Genomic DNA, 12,033 nt, shown 5'->3' with positions numbered 1-12,033 from the left:
TGAAAAAATTCGATACGGGGGGGTATACCCGAAAAATGAAAAAACCCAAACTTTGGAGTTTGATATCTCGGCTCCTATGGGAGCTATCGGGAAAATTCCAACGGCTTTGTCTTAGTTTCGTCATTCCAAATCCAACGAGACCATCCGCAAGGTCGTAGCTCTTACGATAGCGGAGATATGGCATTTTTGATGCCCATTTTTGGCCTCAAAAACGGACGTCGAAAACGACTTTTTCAGGATTTTCAAAGTGCTCTCATTCCCTTAATTCTGCTCGGATCCTGTTATAACCCGGTGTTTTCGTAATCTAGGCAACCCAATTAAGACGCTGGTATACTTAGTTTGATTTCGAAAAAAATCAATTTTTGGTGAAAAAATTCGATACGGGGGGGTATACCCGAAAAATGAAAAAACCCAAACTTTGAAGGTCGATATCTCGGCTTCTATGAAAGCTATCGGGAAAATTCCAACGGCTTTGTCTTAGTTTCGTCATTCCAAATCCAACGAGACCATCCGCAAGGTCGTAGCTCTTACGATAGCCGAGATATGGCATTTTTGATGCCCATTTTTGGCCTCAAAAACGGACGTCGAAAACGACTTTTTCAGGATTTTCAAAGTGCTCTCATTCCCTTAATTCTGCTCGGATCTTGTTATAACCCGGTGTTTTCGTAATCTAGGCGACCCAATTAAGACGCTGGTATACTTAGTTTGATTTCGAAAAAAATCAATTTTTGGTGAAAAAATTCGATACGGGGGGGTATACCCGAAAAATGAATAAACCCAAACTTTGAAGATCGATATCTCGGCTTCTATGGGAGCTATCGGGAAAATTCCAACGGCTTTGTCTTAGTTTCGTCATTCCAAATCCAACGAGACCATCCGCAAGGTCGTAGCTCTTACGATAGCTGAGATATGGCATTTTTGATGCCCATTTTTGGCCTCAAAAACGGACGTCGAAAACGACTTTTTCAGGATTTTCAAAGTGCTCTCATTCCCTTAATTCTGCTCGGATCCTGTTATAACCCGGTGTTTTCGTAATCTAGGCGACCCAATTAAGACGCTGGTATACTTAGTTTGATTTCGAAAAAAATCAATTTTTGGTGAAAAAAATCGATACGGGGGGGTATACCCGAAAAATGAAAAAACCCAAACTTTGAAGATCGATATCTCGGCTTCTATGGGAGCTATCGGGAAAATTCCAACGGCTTTGTCTTAGTTTTGTCATTCCAAATCCAACGAGACCATCCGCAAGGTCGTAGCTCTTACGATAGCTGAGATATGGCATTTTTGATGCCCATTTTTGGCCTCAAAAACGGACGTCGAAAACGACTTTTTCAGGATTTTCAAAGTGCTCTCATTCCCTTAATTCTGCTCGGATCCTGTTATAACCCGGTGTTTTCGTAATCTAGGCGACCCAATTAAGACGCTGGTATACTTAGTTTGATTTCGAAAAAAATCAATTTTTGGTGAAAAAATTCGATACGGGGGGGTATACCCGAAAAATGAAAAAACCCAAACTTTGGAGTTTGATATCTCGGCTCCTATGGGAGCTATCGGGAAAATTCCAACGGCTTTGTCTTAGTTTCGTCATTCCAAATCCAACAAGACCATCCGCAAGGTCGTAGCTCTTACGATAGCCGAGATATGGCATTTTTGATGCCCATTTTTGGCCTCAAAAACGGACGTCGAAAACGACTTTTTCAGGATTTTCAAAGTGCTCTCATTCCCTTAATTCTGCTCGGATCCTGTTATAACCCGGTGTTTTCGTAATCTAGGCGACCCAATTAAGACGCTGGTATACTTAGTTTGATTTCGAAAAAAATCAATTTTTGGTGAAAAAATTCGATACGGGGGGGTATACCCGAAAAATGAAAAAACCCAAACTTTGGAGTTTGATATCTCGGCTCCTATGGGAGCTATCGGGAAAATTCCAACGGCTTTGTCTTAGTTTCGTCATTCCAAATCCAACAAGACCATCCGCAAGGTCGTAGCTCTTACGATAGCCGAGATATGGCATTTTTGATGCCCATTTTTGGCCTCAAAAACGGACGTCGAAAACGACTTTTTCAGGATTTTCAAAGTGCTCTCATTCCCTTAATTCTGCTCGGATCCTGTTATAACCCGGTGTTTTCGTAATCTAGGCGACCCAATTAAGATGCTGGTATACTTAGTTTGATTTCGAAAAAAATCAATTTTTGGTGAAAAAATTCGATACGGGGGGGTATACCCGAAAAATGAAAAAACCCAAACTTTGGAGTTTGATATCTCGGCTCCTATGGGAGCTATCGGGAAAATTCCAACGGCTTTGTCTTAGTTTCGTCATTCCAAATCCAACGAGACCATCCGCAAGGTCGTAGCTCTTACGATAGCCGAGATATGGCATTTTTGATGCCCATTTTTGGCCTCAAAAACGGACGTCGAAAACGACTTTTTCAGGATTTTCAAAGTGCTCTCATTCCCTTAATTCTGCTCGGATCCTGTTATAACCCGGTGTTTTCGTAATCTAGGCGACCCAATTAAGACGCTGGTATACTTAGTTTGATTTCGAAAAAAATCAATTTTTGGTGAAAAAATTCGATACGGGGGGGTATACCCGAAAAATGAAAAAACCCAAACTTTGAAGGTCGATATCTCGGCTTCTATGAAAGCTATCGGGAAAATTCCAACGGCTTTGTCTTAGTTTCGTCATTCCAAATCCAACGAGACCATCCGCAAGGTCGTAGCTCTTACGATAGCCGAGATATGGCATTTTTGATGCCCATTTTTGGCCTCAAAAACGGACGTCGAAAACGACTTTTTCAGGATATTCAAAGTGCTCTCATTCCCTTAATTCTGCTCGGATCCTGTTATAACCCGGTGTTTTCGTAATCTAGGCGACCCAATTAAGACGCTGGTATACTTAGTTTGATTTCGAAAATAATCAATTTTTGGTGAAAAAATTCGATACGGGGGGGTATACCCGAAAAATGAAAAAACCCAAACTTTGGAGTTTGATATCTCGGCTCCTATGGGAGCTATCGGGAAAATTCCAACGGCTTTGTCTTAGTTTTGTCATTCCAAATCCAACGAGACCATCCGCAAGGTCGTAGCTCTTACGATAGCTGAGATATGGCATTTTTGATGCCCATTTTTGGCCTCAAAAACGGACGTCGAAAACGACTTTTTCAGGATTTTCAAAGTGCTCTCATTCCCTTAATTCTGCTCGGATCTTGTTATAACCCGGTGTTTTCGTAATCTAGGCGACCCAATTAAGACGCTGGTATACTTAGTTTGATTTCGAAAAAAATCAATTTTTGGTGAAAAAATTCGATACGGGGGGGTATACCCGAAAAATGAAAAAACCCAAACTTTGAAGGTCGATATCTCGGCTTCTATGAAAGCTATCGGGAAAATTCCAACGGCTTTGTCTTAGTTTCATCATTCCAAATCCAACGAGACCATCCGCAAGGTCGTAGCTCTTACGATAGCCGAGATATGGCATTTTTGATGCCCATTTTTGGCCTCAAAAACGGACGTCGAAAACGACTTTTTCAGGATTTTCAAAGTGCTCTCATTCCCTTAATTCTGCTCGGATTCTGTTATAACCCGGTGTTTTCGTAATCTAGGCGACCCAATTAAGACGCTGGTATACTTAGTTTGATTTCGAAAAAAATCAATTTTTGGTGAAAAAATTCGATACGGGGGGGTATACCCGAAAAATGAAAAAACCCAAACTTTGGAGTTTGATATCTCGGCTCCTATGGGAGCTATCGGGAAAATTCCAACGGCTTTGTCTTAGTTTTGTCATTCCAAATCCAACGAGACCATCCGCAAGGTCGTAGCTCTTACGATAGCTGAGATATGGCATTTTTGATGCCCATTTTTGGCCTCAAAAACGGACGTCGAAAACGACTTTTTCAGGATTTTCAAAGTGCTCTCATTCCCTTAATTCTGCTCGGATCCTGTTATAACCCGGTGTTTTCGTAATCTAGGCGACCCAATTAAGATGCTGGTATACTTAGTTTGATTTCGAAAAAAATCAATTTTTGGTGAAAAAATTCGATACGGGGGGGTATACCCGAAAAATGAAAAAACCCAAACTTTGGAGTTTGATATCTCGGCTCCTATGAAAGCTATCGGGAAAATTCCAACGGCTTTGTCTTAGTTTCGTCATTCCAAATCCAACGAGACCATCCGCAAGGTCGTAGCTCTTACGATAGCTGAGATATGGCATTTTTGATGCCCATTTTTGGCCTCAAAAACGGACGTCGAAAACGACTTTTTCAGGATTTTCAAAGTGCTCTCATTCCCTTAATTCTGCTCGGATCCTGTTATAACCCGGTGTTTTCGTAATCTAGGCGACCCAATTAAGACGCTGGTATACTTAGTTTGATTTCGAAAAAAATCAATTTTTGGTGAAAAAATTCGATACGGGGGGGTATACCCGAAAAATGAAAAAACCCAAACTTTGGAGTTTGATATCTCGGCTCCTATGGGAGCTATCGGGAAAATTCCAACGGCTTTGTCTTAGTTTCGTCATTCCAAATCCAACGAGACCATCCGCAAGGTCGTAGCTCTTACGATAGCTGAGATATGGCATTTTTGATGCCCATTTTTGGCCTCAAAAACGGACGTCGAAAACGACTTTTTCAGGATATTCAAAGTGCTCTCATTCCCTTAATTCTGCTCGGATCCTGTTATAACCCGGTGTTTTCGTAATCTAGGCGACCCAATTAAGACGCTGGTATACTTAGTTTGATTTCGAAAATAATCAATTTTTGGTGAAAAAATTCGATACGGGGGGGTATTCCCGAAAAATGAAAAAACCCAAACTTTGGAGTTTGATATCTCGGCTCCTATGGGAGCTATCGGGAAAATTCCAACGGCTTTGTCTTAGTTTCGTCATTCCAAATCCAACGAGACCATCCGCAAGGTCGTATCTCTTACGATAGCTGAGATATGGCATTTTTGATGCCCATTTTTGGCCTCAAAAACGGACGTCGAAAACGACTTTTTCAGGATTTTCAAAGTGCTCTCATTCCCTTAATTCTGCTCGGATCCTGTTATAACCCGGTGTTTTCGTAATCTAGGCGACCCAATTAAGACGCTGGTATACTTAGTTTGATTTCGAAAAAAATCAATTTTTGGTGAAAAAATTCGATACGGGGGGGTATACCCGAAAAATGAAAAAACCCAAACTTTGGAGTTTGATATCTCGGCTCCTATGAAAGCTATCGGGAAAATTCCAACGGCTTTGTCTTAGTTTCGTCATTCCAAATCCAACGAGACCATCCGCAAGGTCGTAGCTCTTACGATAGCTGAGATATGGCATTTTTGATGCCCATTTTTGGCCTCAAAAACGGACGTCGAAAACGACTTTTTCAGGATTTTCAAAGTGCTCTCATTCCCTTAATTCTGCTCGGATCCTGTTATAACCCGGTGTTTTCGTAATCTAGGCGACCCAATTAAGACGCTGGTATACTTAGTTTGATTTCGAAAAAAATCAATTTTTGGTGAAAAAATTCGATACGGGGGGGTATACCCGAAAAATGAAAAAACCCAAACTTTGAAGGTCGATATCTCGGCTTCTATGAAAGCTATCGGGAAAATTCCAACGGCTTTGTCTTAGTTTCGTCATTCCAAATCCAACGAGACCATCCGCAAGGTCGTAGCTCTTACGATAGCCGAGATATGGCATTTTTGATGCCCATTTTTGGTCTCAAAAACGGACGTCGAAAACGACTTTTTCAGGATTTTCAAAGTGCTCTCATTCCCTTAATTCTGCTCGGATCCTGTTATAACCCGGTGTTTTCGTAATCTAGGCGACCAAATTAAGACGCTGGTATACTTAGTTTGATTTCGAAAAAAATCAATTTTTGGTGAAAAAATTCGATACGGGGGGGAATACCCGAAAAATGAAAAAACCCAAACTTTGAAGGTCGATATCTCGGCTTCTATGAAAGCTATCGGGAAAATTCCAACGGCTTTGTCTTAGTTTCGTCATTCCAAATCCAACGAGACCATCCGCAAGGTCGTAGCTCTTACGATAGCCGAGATATGGCATTTTTGATGCCCATTTTTGGCCTCAAAAACGGACGTCGAAAACGACTTTTTCAGGATTTTCAAAGTGCTCTCATTCCCTTAATTCTGCTCGGATCCTGTTATAACCCGGTGTTTTCGTAATCTAGGCGACCCAATTAAGACGCTGGTATACTTAGTTTGATTTCGAAAAAAATCAATTTTTGGTGAAAAAATTCGATACGGGGGGGTATACCCGAAAAATGAAAAAACCCAAACTTTGGAGTTTGATATCTCGGCTCCTATGGGAGCTATCGGGAAAATTCCAACGGCTTTGTCTTAGTTTCGTCATTCCAAATCCAACGAGACCATCCGCAAGGTCGTAGCTCTTACGATAGCCGAGATATGGCATTTTTGATGCCCATTTTTGGTCTCAAAAACGGACGTCGAAAACGACTTTTTCAGGATTTTCAAAGTGCTCTCATTCCCTTAATTCTGCTCGGATCCTGTTATAACCCGGTGTTTTCGTAATCTAGGCGACCAAATTAAGACGCTGGTATACTTAGTTTGATTTCGAAAAAAATCAATTTTTGGTGAAAAAATTCGATACGGGGGGGTATACCCGAAAAATGAAAAAACCCAAACTTTGGAGTTTGATATCTCGGCTCCTATGGGAGCTATCGGGAAAATTCCAACGGCTTTGTCTTAGTTTCGTCATTCCAAATCCAACGAGACCATCCGCAAGGTCGTAGCTCTTACGATAGCTGAGATATGGCATTTTTGATGCCCATTTTTAGCCTCAAAAACGGACGTCGAAAACGACTTTTTCAGGATTTTCAAAGTGCTCTCATTCCCTTAATTCTGCTCGGATCCTGTTATAACCCGGTGTTTTCGTAATCTAGGCGACCCAATTAAGATGCTGGTATACTTAGTTTGATTTCGAAAAAAATCAATTTTTGGTGAAAAAATTCGATACGGGGGGGTATTCCCGAAAAATGAAAAAACCCAAACTTTGGAGTTTGATATCTCGGCTCCTATGGGAGCTATCGGGAAAATTCCAACGGCTTTGTCTTAGTTTCGTCATTCCAAATCCAACGAGACCATCCGCAAGGTCGTAGCTCTTACGATAGCTGAGATATGGCATTTTTGATGCCCATTTTTGGCCTCAAAAACGGACGTCGAAAACGACTTTTTCAGGATTTTCAAAGTGCTCTCATTCCCTTAATTCTGCTCGGATCCTGTTATAACCCGGTGTTTTCGTAATCTAGGCGACCCAATTAAGACGCTGGTATACTTAGTTTGATTTCGAAAAAAATCAATTTTTGGTGAAAAAATTCGATACGGGGGGGTATACCCGAAAAATGAAAAAACCCAAACTTTGGAGTTTGATATCTCGGCTCCTATGGGAGCTATCGGGAAAATTCCAACGGCTTTGTCTTAGTTTCGTCATTCCAAATCCAACGAGACCATCCGCAAGGTCGTAGCTCTTACGATAGCCGAGATATGGCATTTTTGATGCCCATTTTTGGCCTCAAAAACGGACGTCGAAAACGACTTTTTCAGGATTTTCAAAGTGCTCTCATTCCCTTAATTCTGCTCGGATCCTGTTATAACCCGGTGTTTTCGTAATCTAGGCGACCCAATTAAGACGCTGGTATACTTAGTTTGATTTCGAAAAAAATCAATTTTTGGTGAAAAAATTCGATACGGGGGGGTATACCCGAAAAATGAAAAAACCCAAACTTTGAAGGTCGATATCTCGGCTTCTATGAAAGCTATCGGGAAAATTCCAACGGCTTTGTCTTAGTTTCATCATTCCAAATCCAACGAGACCATCCGCAAGGTCGTAGCTCTTACGATAGCCGAGATATGGCATTTTTGATGCCCATTTTTGGCCTCAAAAACGGACGTCGAAAACGACTTTTTCAGGATTTTCAAAGTGCTCTCATTCCCTTAATTCTGCTCGGATTCTGTTATAACCCGGTGTTTTCGTAATCTAGGCGACCCAATTAAGACGCTGGTATACTTAGTTTGATTTCGAAAAAAATCAATTTTTGGTGAAAAAATTCGATACGGGGGGGTATACCCGAAAAATGAAAAAACCCAAACTTTGGAGTTTGATATCTCGGCTCCTATGGGAGCTATCGGGAAAATTCCAACGGCTTTGTCTTAGTTTTGTCATTCCAAATCCAACGAGACCATCCGCAAGGTCGTAGCTCTTACGATAGCTGAGATATGGCATTTTTGATGCCCATTTTTGGCCTCAAAAACGGACGTCGAAAACGACTTTTTCAGGATTTTCAAAGTGCTCTCATTCCCTTAATTCTGCTCGGATCCTGTTATAACCCGGTGTTTTCGTAATCTAGGCGACCCAATTAAGACGCTGGTATACTTAGTTTGATTTCGAAAAAAATCAATTTTTGGTGAAAAAATTCGATACGGGGGGGTATACCCGAAAAATGAAAAAACCCAAACTTTGGAGTTTGATATCTCGGCTCCTATGGGAGCTATCGGGAAGATTCCAACGGCTTTGTCTTAGTTTCGTCATTCCAAATCCAACGAGACCATCCGCAAGGTCGTAGCTCTTACGATAGCTGAGATATGGCATTTTTGATGCCCATTTTTGGCCTCAAAAACGGACGTCGAAAACGACTTTTTCAGGATATTCAAAGTGCTCTCATTCCCTTAATTCTGCTCGGATCCTGTTATAACCCGGTGTTTTCGTAATCTAGGCGACCCAATTAAGACGCTGGTATACTTAGTTTGATTTCGAAAATAATCAATTTTTGGTGAAAAAATTCGATACGGGGGGGTATTCCCGAAAAATGAAAAAACCCAAACTTTGGAGTTTGATATCTCGTCTCCTATGGGAGCTATCGGGAAAATTCCAACGGCTTTGTCTTAGTTTCGTCATTCCAAATCCAACGAGACCATCCGCAAGGTCGTAGCTCTTACGATAGCTGAGATATTGCATTTTTGATGCCCATTTTTGGCCTCAAAAACGGACGTCGAAAACGACTTTTTCAGGATTTTCAAAGTGCTCTCATTCCCTTAATTCTGCTCGGATCCTGTTATAACCCGGTGTTTTCGTAATCTAGGCGACCCAATTAAGACGCTGGTATACTTAGTTTGATTTCGAAAAAAATCAATTTTTGGTGAAAAAATTCGATACGGGGGGGTATACCCGAAAAATGAAAAAACCCAAACTTTGGAGTTTGATATCTCGGCTCCTATGGGAGCTATCGGGAAAATTCCAACGGCTTTGTCTTAGTTTCGTCATTCCAAATCCAACGAGACCATCCGCAAGGTCGTAGCTCTTACGATAGCCGAGATATGGCATTTTTGATGCCCATTTTTAGCCTCAAAAACGGACGTCGAAAACGACTTTTTCAGGATTTTCAAAGTGCTCTCATTCCCTTAATTCTGCTCGGATCCTGTTATAACCCGGTGTTTTCGTAATCTAGGCGACCCAATTAAGACGCTGGTATACTTAGTTTGATTTCGAAAAAAATCAATTTTTGGTGAAAAAATTCGATACGGGGGGGTATACCCGAAAAATGAAAAAACCCAAACTTTGAAGGTCGATATCTCGGCTTCTATGAAAGCTATCGGGAAAATTCCAACGGCTTTGTCTTAGTTTCGCCATTCCAAATCCAACGAGACCATCCGCAAGGTCGTAGCTCTTACGATAGCCGAGATATGGCATTTTTGATGCCCATTTTTGGCCTCAAAAACGGACGTCGAAAACGACTTTTTCAGGATATTCAAAGTGCTCTCATTCCCTTAATTCTGCTCGGATCCTGTTATAACCCGGTGTTTTCGTAATCTAGGCGACCCAATTAAGACGCTGGTATACTTAGTTTGATTTCGAAAATAATCAATTTTTGGTGAAAAAATTCGATACGGGGGGGTATACCCGAAAAATGAAAAAACCCAAACTTTGGAGTTTGATATCTCGGCTCCTATGGGAGCTATCGGGAAAATTCCAACGGCTTTGTCTTAGTTTTGTCATTCCAAATCCAACGAGACCATCCGCAAGGTCGTAGCTCTTACGATAGCTGAGATACGGCATTTTTGATGCCCATTTTTGGCCTCAAAAACGGACGTCGAAAACGACTTTTTCAGGATTTTCAAAGTGCTCTCATTCCCTTAATTCTGCTCGGATCTTGTTATAACCCGGTGTTTTCGTAATCTAGGCGACCCAATTAAGACGCTGGTATACTTAGTTTGATTTCGAAAAAAATCAATTTTTGGTGAAAAAATTCGATACGGGGGGGTATACCCGAAAAATGAAAAAACCCAAACTTTGAAGGTCGATATCTCGGCTTCTATGAAAGCTATCGGGAAAATTCCAACGGCTTTGTCTTAGTTTCATCATTCCAAATCCAACGAGACCATCCGCAAGGTCGTAGCTCTTACGATAGCCGAGATATGGCATTTTTGATGCCCATTTTTGGCCTCAAAAACGGACGTCGAAAACGACTTTTTCAGGATTTTCAAAGTGCTCTCATTCCCTTAATTCTGCTCGGATTCTGTTATAACCCGGTGTTTTCGTAATCTAGGCGACCCAATTAAGACGCTGGTATACTTAGTTTGATTTCGAAAAAAATCAATTTTTGGTGAAAAAATTCGATACGGGGGGGTATACCCGAAAAATGAAAAAACCCAAACTTTGGAGTTTGATATCTCGGCTCCTATGGGAGCTATCGGGAAAATTCCAACGGCTTTGTCTTAGTTTTGTCATTCCAAATCCAACGAGACCATCCGCAAGGTCGTAGCTCTTACGATAGCTGAGATATGGCATTTTTGATGCCCATTTTTGGCCTCAAAAACGGACGTCGAAAACGACTTTTTCAGGATTTTCAAAGTGCTCTCATTCCCTTAATTCTGCTCGGATCCTGTTATAACCCGGTGTTTTCGTAATCTAGGCGACCCAATTAAGATGCTGGTATACTTAGTTTGATTTCGAAAAAAATCAATTTTTGGTGAAAAAATTCGATACGGGGGGGTATTCCCGAAAAATGAAAAAACCCAAACTTTGGAGTTTGATATCTCGGCTCCTATGAAAGCTATCGGGAAAATTCCAACGGCTTTGTCTTAGTTTCGTCATTCCAAATCCAACGAGACCATCCGCAAGGTCGTAGCTCTTACGATAGCTGAGATATGGCATTTTTGATGCCCATTTTTGGCCTCAAAAACGGACGTCGAAAACGACTTTTTCAGGATTTTCAAAGTGCTCTCATTCCCTTAATTCTGCTCGGATCCTGTTATAACCCGGTGTTTTCGTAATCTAGGCGACCCAATTAAGACGCTGGTATACTTAGTTTGATTTCGAAAAAAATCAATTTTTGGTGAAAAAATTCGATACGGGGGGGTATACCCGAAAAATGAAAAAACCCAAACTTTGGAGTTTGATATCTCGGCTCCTATGGGAGCTATCGGGAAAATTCCAACGGCTTTGTCTTAGTTTCGTCATTCCAAATCCAACGAGACCATCCGCAAGGTCGTAGCTCTTACGATAGCTGAGATATGGCATTTTTGATGCCCATTTTTGGCCTCAAAAACGGACGTCGAAAACGACTTTTTCAGGATATTCAAAGTGCTCTCATTCCCTTAATTCTGCTCGGATCCTGTTATAACCCGGTGTTTTCGTAATCTAGGCGACCCAATTAAGACGCTGGTATACTTAGTTTGATTTCGAAAATAATCAATTTTTGGTGAAAAAATTCGATACGGGGGGGTATTCCCGAAAAATGAAAAAACCCAAACTTTGGAGTTTGATATCTCGGCTCCTATGGGAGCTATCGGGAAAATTCCAACGGCTTTGTCTTAGTTTCGTCATTCCAAATCCAACGAGACCATCCGCAAGGTCGTAGCTCTTACGATAGCTGAGATATTGCATTTTTGATGCCCATTTTTGGCCTCAAAAACGGACGTCGAAAACGACTTTTTCAGGATTTTCAAAGTGCTCTCATTCCCTTAATTCTGCTCGGATCCTGTTATAACCCGGTGTTTTCGTAATCTAGGCGACCCAATTAA

Source organism: Anthonomus grandis, chromosome 15 (assembly GCF_022605725.1).
Source record: "Anthonomus grandis grandis chromosome 15, icAntGran1.3, whole genome shotgun sequence".
Taxonomy (NCBI): Eukaryota; Metazoa; Arthropoda; class Insecta; order Coleoptera; family Curculionidae; genus Anthonomus; species Anthonomus grandis.
Note: the sequence above shows the minus strand (reverse complement) of the source record.